The sequence below is a fragment of the Trichechus manatus genome, unplaced genomic scaffold (genome assembly GCF_000243295.1).
Source record: "Trichechus manatus latirostris isolate Lorelei unplaced genomic scaffold, TriManLat1.0 scaffold00004, whole genome shotgun sequence".
NCBI lineage: Eukaryota > Metazoa > Chordata > Mammalia > Sirenia > Trichechidae > Trichechus > Trichechus manatus.
In genome coordinates, this window is record NW_004443940.1 from 24,797,376 (window position 1) to 24,807,225 (window position 9,850).

The window sequence follows — 9,850 nt, forward strand, 5'->3', positions numbered from 1 at the left end:
TATTGTTGATGTGTTGTGAGATTGTTAACCATTGTCATAGGACAACATTTGTAGTAGCTCTTAAATTGGAAATTATTTTGTTCTGTAAACCTTCATCTTAAGTGAGAATAACAGCAGAATTCGAAGAGCATAGTCAATGTCACTGAACTGTGCATGTAGAAATTTTTGAAATGGTGTATCTTTAGCTATGTGTATTTTCACCTCCCCCCCCCAAAAAAAAGAGGTTGAGAAGTTAGAGGGTTGATATGTTGTGGGGCTGTTAACCAATGTTATAAAACGACATGTGTACTTCTGTTTCATGAGAAACTATTTGTTCTGTAAGCCTTCACCTGAAGTACAATAAAAACAAAAAAAGAAAAAAATATATAATCTTTTGTCAACTTGCTGAAAATCCTTTGCCTTGATTATAGATATCAGAATATTGTGCATGTAACAAATTATTGACTTATCTTTGGTCTTTCCTAAGGAAATGGAAACTTCGAAATTTAAATACATTTGTGGAATGCGCTTACTCTGTCAATTACTCATGGGCAGTTTTAACATTAAAAGAAAGGCTGACATTTTTCCTATACAAAAAAAGAAGTGACTTAGCTCCACAACAGAGATGCAAATTGCGGATTAAAGATGTTTGAAATTGCGTTTTCCTCATCAACAGCAGTTTAATCTAGTGTGAAGAGCAAGAACTCGGCAGTTGGACAATCTTGGGTTCTGCCACTTCATAGAAAGTGAAATTGAGTAAATCACTGGAATTCTCTGAGCCTCAGTGTTTAAGGACCACGCTATTTACATCATAGGGTCATCATGAGGATTAAATAAGATCACGTAGGTAAAGGGTATGGCACAGAGAAGTACGTAGTCAATAAATGGTAGCTAATACTAGTCTGTTCATCTTATATCCAAGACAGATGTATTCCACATTAGTTTTTTATGTTCCATAGCTTCCTGATGTTGAATTACTACTATAGTGTTTTCAAAATCCCTTGGGTGATACCATTTTGCTTCATTCGGTATGATTTAAAGACAGCTAACCATGAATGTATGTGTACTTGTATGTGTGAGGTGGGTGTCCTTGGAATTAAGTTGGACTTACAGTTTTTATATTTATTCTTTCAATTCACCCAAAATGGGTGGCATACTTCAAAATGTATCTTACATGATTGTACACTTACATTTCTGTGAAAAACAGCATATTAACTTGAAAATATGTAAACTTTATCAAGGGAATCTTACACATGGTTTCATCATTAAAACTCTTCGTTATTAATCACGTTAAAAATATGTTTTAAGTTCAGTCCAGCCTCGCCTCAAGGACAGGTATGTTAACAGGTTCCTCCAGGGGATGAGGGCTTCTCCCAAGAAAACATAGGAAATAAAAAATACAATGCACCATTTTATCCACGCTGATGAAAAACTGAGTATTTTTCAGTATGGAGGCACAACAGTAGTTCTGTACCAATTAGACTTTTATAGTTTCCCAACGTGACAATAAGAGACAATGTTCATTTAAATACGTGCATTCTGTTTTTAAAATATGTCGCTTTTATTTTTATACTGCTAAAGTAATACTTGCTTATCAAAGAAGAAGGGGTTCAGATAAGCCAAGGAGAGGAAAACAATCCACCCTTGGGCCTACTGTTCGGAGTTTGTCACTAATGACCTGGTGGTGTATGCCCATTTGGAATTTTTAATATTCTTGATGTTACGATTTATTTAAAAAATGTTTTGAGCTTCAAAGCTATTTTGTAACTTACTGTTTTCCAGTTAAACATACGATCAACATCTTTCCATGTCAATAAATATATTTCCATAAATTCCTTTGAATAACTGCCTACTGGAGGTTTTAGTTGTTTCTTTTTATCTTCCCTTCTTTCAAAACCATGCTGATAAATAATATTTCATGCATACTTGGTGTGCTTGTTGAATGCTTAATTGGTGGATCGAGGGAAAGTTTACTACTTTAGACTTTTGAATATGTTTTGACACTTTGCTCTCTGGAAGGACTCTTCCACTTAGTCCCACTGGCAGCACTGGGGCATATTCCCACAACTTCCCACAATGGCCTTTCCATCGCTTTTCATCTTTGGGATCTTACGAGGAAACAATTGATTCTTATTGTTTAATCAGCCTTTTCTTGGTTTCCAACAAGGCTGAACACTTTTTGTATGTTTGTTGCCTACTTGCATTTATTTTATAAGCCTCTTGCTCATGCCTTTGCCCAACTTCAAATTATGATATGCATTAATTTCTTAATTTATATATACTCTATACATATGAGGAAGAGTAACACATTGCCTTGTATGTTAAAATCTGATGACAGTTTTTCATTTGACTTCCATTTCCATATAATTGCACTAACACTAAATTGTTTAATTTCATACCATTAAATATTCTGCTATTCTTAAAGCTGCATAAATACAATCACACTGAATATATGAGCAGTTTAAATTCAGGAGGAAATATATTTAGAGAGGAACTTTCCGACGAAGTAACAAGGTGACACCTATTATCAAACAATCTGGAGCATAGCCAAAAAAACACTAACTCTGCTATTTTTTATAAAGATTTGCCATAAGGCTCAGTCATTACCAGGGCAGGCAAATGAATATACATAACAATGCCCTCTATAGATCTGTGATAATCCTTTGGGCACATATTGAAATTTCTGCAAAGCAGCTAAATGTGTTTCCAGGATTTAAAAACATCTAATACATTAATCTGGAAAAACATGTTTATCTGCCCAAGCAAAAGACTGCTTAATATAGTTTTCAGCTGAGAAATTAGGGTTCAATTCCCTCAGCAAGTCTTAAAAGGCCACAGACCTTAAGTGGCACATGCAGGTAAGCTTCACAGAGCACATGGATCTAGGATTCTAAGTACAAACTAAATGTCAGCAAATCACTTCTGTGAGCCATTTTGTTTTTACTGAGTAATAATTACTTGTTATAATAAGAGAAATGTGTTCAATAGGTTTAATACACAGTATTGTTTTGGTTTAAAAGGCAAATAATTTACAAGACTTTGCTTTAATGATTTGTTGTGATAAATGTGTAGCAAGACATAGATGCTCTTGTTATGTAATAATCCAAATTGGTCCAGGAGTTGTACTTGGCTGAGCACAATCAAATACTCATTTTGTCTGTCCTGGACATTCTCAAATGACAAAGCTCACTTAGACACTACAGCATTTTTCTATACTGTAGGTGGGACCATTAGAAGCTGACCTCTTGAGGTTTGATTCCCCCAACTCAATTAACATACTAGCTATTGTGGCACAGTAGGAAAAAAAATGATCTGAGCTGTTAATTTAAGCAAGGTGAATGTTACTTATTAACCTACAAAACTGGAATAAATTATGCCCAAAGGAATAATTCTCTTTCCTGTTATGCCTACCTGGACAATCTCAGATCATATGCTAGAGCCAATTACTTCTAAAGTGGGCATTGATTTAATCTTTTTCCAGCAAAAACAAGGTGACATAAGAAATAATGGTTCACTACTTTGTTTATATTAATTATACAGAGACACTTGAAGCTGATAGCGTAAGATTTATTGTAATGGAGCCATAAATTTAACACAGAGAAACATCATCCATTTAACTGGACAGCTCTTTGCTGAAATATATTTCCAGAGCAGGCATAGGAGGGGGAGGGTCTAAAGATAACTAATGACAAATGTCTCCTACCTATGGCCAACTACTCAGTGTAACAGTGCTTAGTGTAAACTGGTGACTGCTCCGCTAGCAAAGTTATTTGCCCATGCTATGAGTTGTGCAAGGTCTGAGCATTTTAAACAACTATTTACCACCAAGATTTTTGTGTTTGGCAAATAATGCCTAAGAAACTCTAATTTTTTTGGAAATAAAATTACTCTCATAGCAATCTCTGTACAGTGTCCAGCTATTTGCTGTCCTCTATCTCTTTTCAGCCATGTAAGGTATTTTCAGGGTGAATTCAGAGACCAGAAGGTCTACCCTACAGTAGCACAGAGGCAGAGTTGCCCGTCAGCCTCTGGGAAATACAATAGCCACAAAAGAATCTGAAAGGGAACTATAGGCATAAGTGGGCTTCTGAGAGAAAAATCAGCAGTGTTGGGACTCAGCTGAAATTTATAACATTTCTGTTGGGAGCAATAAAACAGAGCAACTTGAGCTTTTGATACAGAAACACCAAAAAAAACAAACATCAAACCCATTGCCGTGGAGTCAATTCTGACTCATAGCGACCCTATAGGACAGAGTAGAACTGCCCCATAGTATTTCCAAGGAGGGGCTGGTGGATTCGAACTTCGACCTTCTGGTTAGCAGCCGAGCTCTTTTATACAGAAAGTTGAGGGGAAGTGGGCAAGAAGGAGAACACGTAAATGTTCCAGCTTCTGACCAGCAAATCTCCACTAACAGGGTGAGGAAAATGAGGAGACCAAACAGTGGTGCCAACAATGTGGTAAACCTGACTTGTAGCAAAGGGGTTAAAACCCAGTTGCCGTGGAGCTGACACCAACTCATGGTGACCCCATGTGAGCCAGAGTAGAATTGTGCTCTATAGGATTACTAGCGTCTGACTTTTTGGAAGCAGATCTCTGGGTCTTTCTTCCAAGCTTCCTCTAGATGGACTCGAACATGGAACCCTTCAGTTAGCAGCCAACCGTGTTAACCATTTGCATTGGTAGAAAGGGTTGAATCAGTGAACATCCAAGGGGCTTTGGGTTATGAAGTTTGGTATATAGGCCCATAGGGTTATATCCATGCTGGAGTAAAACCCATTGTCATCGAGTAGATTCTGATTCATAGCAACCCTACAGGACAGAGCAGAACTGTCCCGTAAGGTTTCCAATGCTGTGATCTTTACAGAAGCAAACTGCCACATCTTTCTCCTGCAGAGCAGCTGATAGGTTTGAACTGCTGACCTTTCTGTTATCAGTCAAGTGCTTAACTGCTGTGTCACTGGGGCTCCTAGGTTTAGTGAGGTCCCACCGAGATGCTGGAGTAGGAATTTTGAAAGTGACTTAGGTTCAAGTTGTTTGGGTACCAAGAGAAAATCTAGGCAGATGATGGATTGTTGGCAGACTCCAAAGTAGGCAGCGTGTTAAATTTCTTGTATCAAACCTTGACATTTCCAACTGATCTGGATTTGGAAGTGAAAATGTGATCAGCCTTGGTATTCAAACTGAAGTGCGATATGTAGGTGCAGGTGGGCTACAAAACAGCAGGAAAAGAAAGTGATCCTAGAGTGAGAGCTCCCTCTCCCCAGCTTTGCCTCATGCATCCCAGGTGATCCTTGAGAGGAATAAGATGGGTGAGCAGAGCACTGTTCTTACTGCACCCTGGGAAACTGCTGAAACCCAGGATGCTACTCACCAACGGGAACCTCCTCTCAAAGGAATATATGACTGGTCACAGAGATTGCCTGAAAAATATGAGTCCTTTCTCCACCCCTACAATAGTTTGAAATTAAAATTTGAGAATTAAATGAAACAAATTATCTTGTTTATCAAGTCAGTGACATAACCATAAAGAAAGGAAACATTTCTGGGACTCTAAAATAGAGTGATTTTATTGGACATTCCCAACAGGAAATATTCTAAGGATAAAACATATCCATACACACAGAAAATTTAAATGACATTTAGTAATTATAGTTACTAATAATATTGATATGGTTATTTTGAAATTCATACATATACACATGAGCAAATATTACTCAAGTAATTTTAAAATTATTAAACTGATTTTTAAATTGTTTTAGTGATTAATATTTGTTCATATGTGTATATATGTAAGCAATTTTTTAGTGTAAAAGAGTTATAAATACAAAAACAATGGCATAAGTAAAAATTCTATCATATTAAATTTCAATTAAAAATATTACTATGAACTCAAGATTTTTTTTTCATTCTTAAAATACAAAAATGTATTTTCTGGCTCTGTCCACTGTTAAGACCTAGTAGAGGTATGACAATCTAGTAGCATTTAGTAACCCTTGCATACAAATATAGCCTTGGAATGCCATTTTTTGCTAAAAGAACCATGTTCCAGGTCTGAGCACAGAAATATACCAGATAAGCCCAGAACATCTTGCATAGCCAAAAAATAGATAGCTAACAAAGACCACCAGGATTGTGTCAAGAGCTCAGCTTGAAAGAGCTTCCAACTATCAAGACGAGCTATTTTGAGCATCAAAAACAACAATGTCTGCAATAGATTAAAACATATCAAATTCATAAAAAGTCAAGCGCTACTGATGATCTAAAAAAAATCTTTGGTCACCAGAAGAAGCTACTAAGATCTCAGCTCATTATTTTGACAACTGGTAAATAGAAAGGAAGAATCAAGCATTTATACTACATTTCCCATGCAAACATACTTCTGTGTATTTAAAGTTGATAGTGGAAGAGTATTTATAGAAGAATTCTAATTATTAAGCAATGAACGAGTGGTAGGTTTAGAACATCATCATTTTTCAGTCCTTAATGAGATAATAGGAGACCTGGTGGTGCAGTGGTTAAGCACTCCAGCTACTAACCGAAAGGTCAGAGGTTCCAACCTACTAGCCACTCCAAGGAGAAAGATGTGGCAGTCTGCTTCCATAAAGATTTACAGCCTTGGAAACCCTATGGGACAGTTCTACTCTCTCCTATAGGATCACTATGAGTCAGAATCAATTCCATGGCAATGTTTTTAATGAGATAATGGTAGTCCCTGGGTGATGCAAAGAGTTAAGTTCCCAATTACTGGCCAAAAGTTTGATGGTTCAAACACATCCAGAAGAGCCTTAACAGAAAGGCCTGGTGATCTGCTTCCAAAAGGTCACAGTGTTGAAAATCCTATGAAGCCTTTCTACTGTGCATACATGGGGACTCCTTGAGTTGGAATCAACTCAATGGCACTTGTTTTTTTAAGTGAGATAGTGGTTCTAGGCAACGGCTGTTAAAACCATTAAGTGAAAAGTTAAAAAGTTAAAAAAGAAACTTTATAATGTTTGATTAGACTGACAACATTTGAACTCACTGCTCAAACACACATTGGTAAAGGTAAGACAGTTAGCTATTGTGACCCTCCTGTTTTAATGCAATAGGAAGTACAAAGCATCCCTTGAGATGTAGTCTTGCTGAAAACAAATAAGAAGGTGACTAATTCTTATCAGGAGCCCTGGTGGCATAGTGCTTAAGAGCTCAGCTGCCAACTAAAAGGTCGGCAGTTCAAATCCACCGGCTGTTCCTTGGAAATCCTATGGGGCAGTTCTACTCTGACCTATAGGGTCACTATAAGTCAGAACCGACTCAGCAGTACGTAACAACAATTCTCATCAAGCCTCTAGATCTACCCATGGGAGAAAGGTACAAGAGCTCAAAGGTGCGGTTGGTCAGTGCAGAATGTAGTAACTTCTATTTTAAATCATCTGGCTTCCACCAGCTAACACATGGCGTAGAAAACAAAGTGGGGAGGGAGATGGAGGAGGAGCTATTTCTGACAAAAAAGACTTAAAGAGACATGCCAACCAATGACCTGTAGGAACCTTTTGGGACCCTAATTCAAACCAACTCTAAAAAAGCCATTTTTGAGAATATTGGAAATTGGGACACAGAGAGGATTTATGATAAAACTAAGGAATTATCTTAAGTATTGTTGTGTGTGAAAATGTTATCGCACTTATGTTTTAAAATACCATCATTTGTTAAAGAAACATACTTCAGTATTTATAAATAAAGTGATACTATGTCTGGGATCTCCTTTAAGCTCTTTGGGGTCATGGAGGAGGGTGGAGACTGTGATGGGAGTTATAAAGGAGTGAGATTATCACAACGATTGTTGAAGCTGAGTGATGCATATATGGGAGTTTGTTGAGCTATCCTTTCTACTTCTGTGCTGTTTGAAAATTCTATTAGTATAACACTTTAAATAATAAATAAAATAAATTATCATTTGTAAGCCTGTTGCTGCCGACTTTGCCACCTACAAAACTCTTCTGACAGCAGAAAAAAGTTAGGAATTGCAACACTCATACTTTTAGGAGGTCAGCCTGCTTCTGGCTCCATCCAGGATCTATATTTGGTTACAGTGTCTCTGATAACGCTATTCATTCAGAAAGCGTGATCTTAAACCACTGGCGCCAATAGTGCCTCTGAGACAAAGCAAGTTGTCAGCCTCACCCCAAATCTCAAGGAAATTTTCATAGCTTCATCAACCTCCAAAATGAGTAAGTCATAATCAGATTATTTCTACCACAGTCTTCTAGGGAATTTTAACTATCACTTGAGTGATAGGGCCCGTGGCAGGTGGTGTCCTCAAAACACCAGTCTTTGTCCCTAGGAAACTCATCTCAGGGTGAGAGAAAAAAAAGCAATAAAGTTGTCATTAAAATAATGCTTCGCCTTGTGAAGCCTGGATGCCTCAATGTCTGGATATATATGTGTTTAGTAAATTATCCCCTTGTTTAATATTTCTGCTAAGAATCGAAACCACAGCTGCTTAAAACCAAACCCAACCCATTGTCATTGAGTTGATTACAACTCATAGCGACCCTATAAGACAGAGTAGAACTGTCCCATAGAGTTTCCAAGGAGCACCTGGAGGATTTGAACAGCCGGCCTTTCGGTTAGCAGCCGTAGCTCTTAACCACTATGACACCAGGGTTTCCACAGCTGCTTAGGCACTGCAGAAAAGTTGTTCATTTCTTTGAAAAGTTCTTCCTTCCTTCATAAACACACCCAGCTCTGGCAGACGTTGGTCCAAATCTATATGGAGTCCTCCAATGAGCTGTGACTATGTCCTAATGCTGTTGTTGTTAGGTGCCATTGAGTTGGTTTCTACTGATAGTGACCCTATATACAATAGAACAAAATACTGCCTGGTCCTGCAGCATCCTCACAATTGTTGCTATGTTTGAGACCATTGCTGCAGCCACTGTGTCAATCCATCTCCTTGAGGGTCTTCCTCTTTGTCACTGATCCTCTACTTTACCAAGTATGATGTCCTTCTCCAGGGACTGGTCCCTCCTGATAACATGTCCAAAGTATGTGAGACGAAGTCTTGCCATCCTTGCCTCTAAGGAGCTTTCTGGCTGTACTTCTTCCAAGACAGATTTTGTTCGTTCTTTTGGCAGTCCATGGTATATTCAATAATCTTTGCAGAAACCATAATTCAAAGGCATCAATTCTTCTTTGGTCTTCCTTATTCATTGTCCAGCTTTTGCACGCATATGATGCAATTGAAAATACCATGGCTTGGGTCAGGCACACCATAGTCTATTTGCTCATAGTTCTTAAGAAGCATCCTTTTTCTTGATGTTTCTCTTCCTTTCCCAGAAGAAAATCAAGCCATAGCAGCCATTTCCTGAGGAAGCATATGTTTTATTTGCCTTTAAAAGCTCAATTACCCTACTTAATATCCCCTCAAATACTCATTTGGTATAGAAATATTTGGAAACCATACTCTTCCTGAGATAAATTCGGCCCGCATTCAGTGAATGTCATACAGTGAGTGCTCAATAATATTAGTTTCTGTCACTACTTTACTATTATTGTTGTTGAATTTAATTAGAGGAAAGTGAAGAGAATACTAGGTAGGTATAGTAAAACAAGTATTAAACTTAAGCCTAATTTTTATAGTAATGAATAGAGGAGGGCTAAGAAGACTCTACTGGGAAATTTCTGTTAACTTAAAAGTTAGAGAATTACTATGATACTCCACTGGTCTCCTCCCTTCGGGAGCAAGGGAGAAAGAAGAGAACAGGATACAAGGAAAAGATTAGTCCCAAGGACTAATGGACCACAGCCACCAAGGCCTCCACCAGACTGAGTCCAGTACAGCTAGATGGTGCCCGGCTACCACCACTGACTGCTCTGACCAGGATCA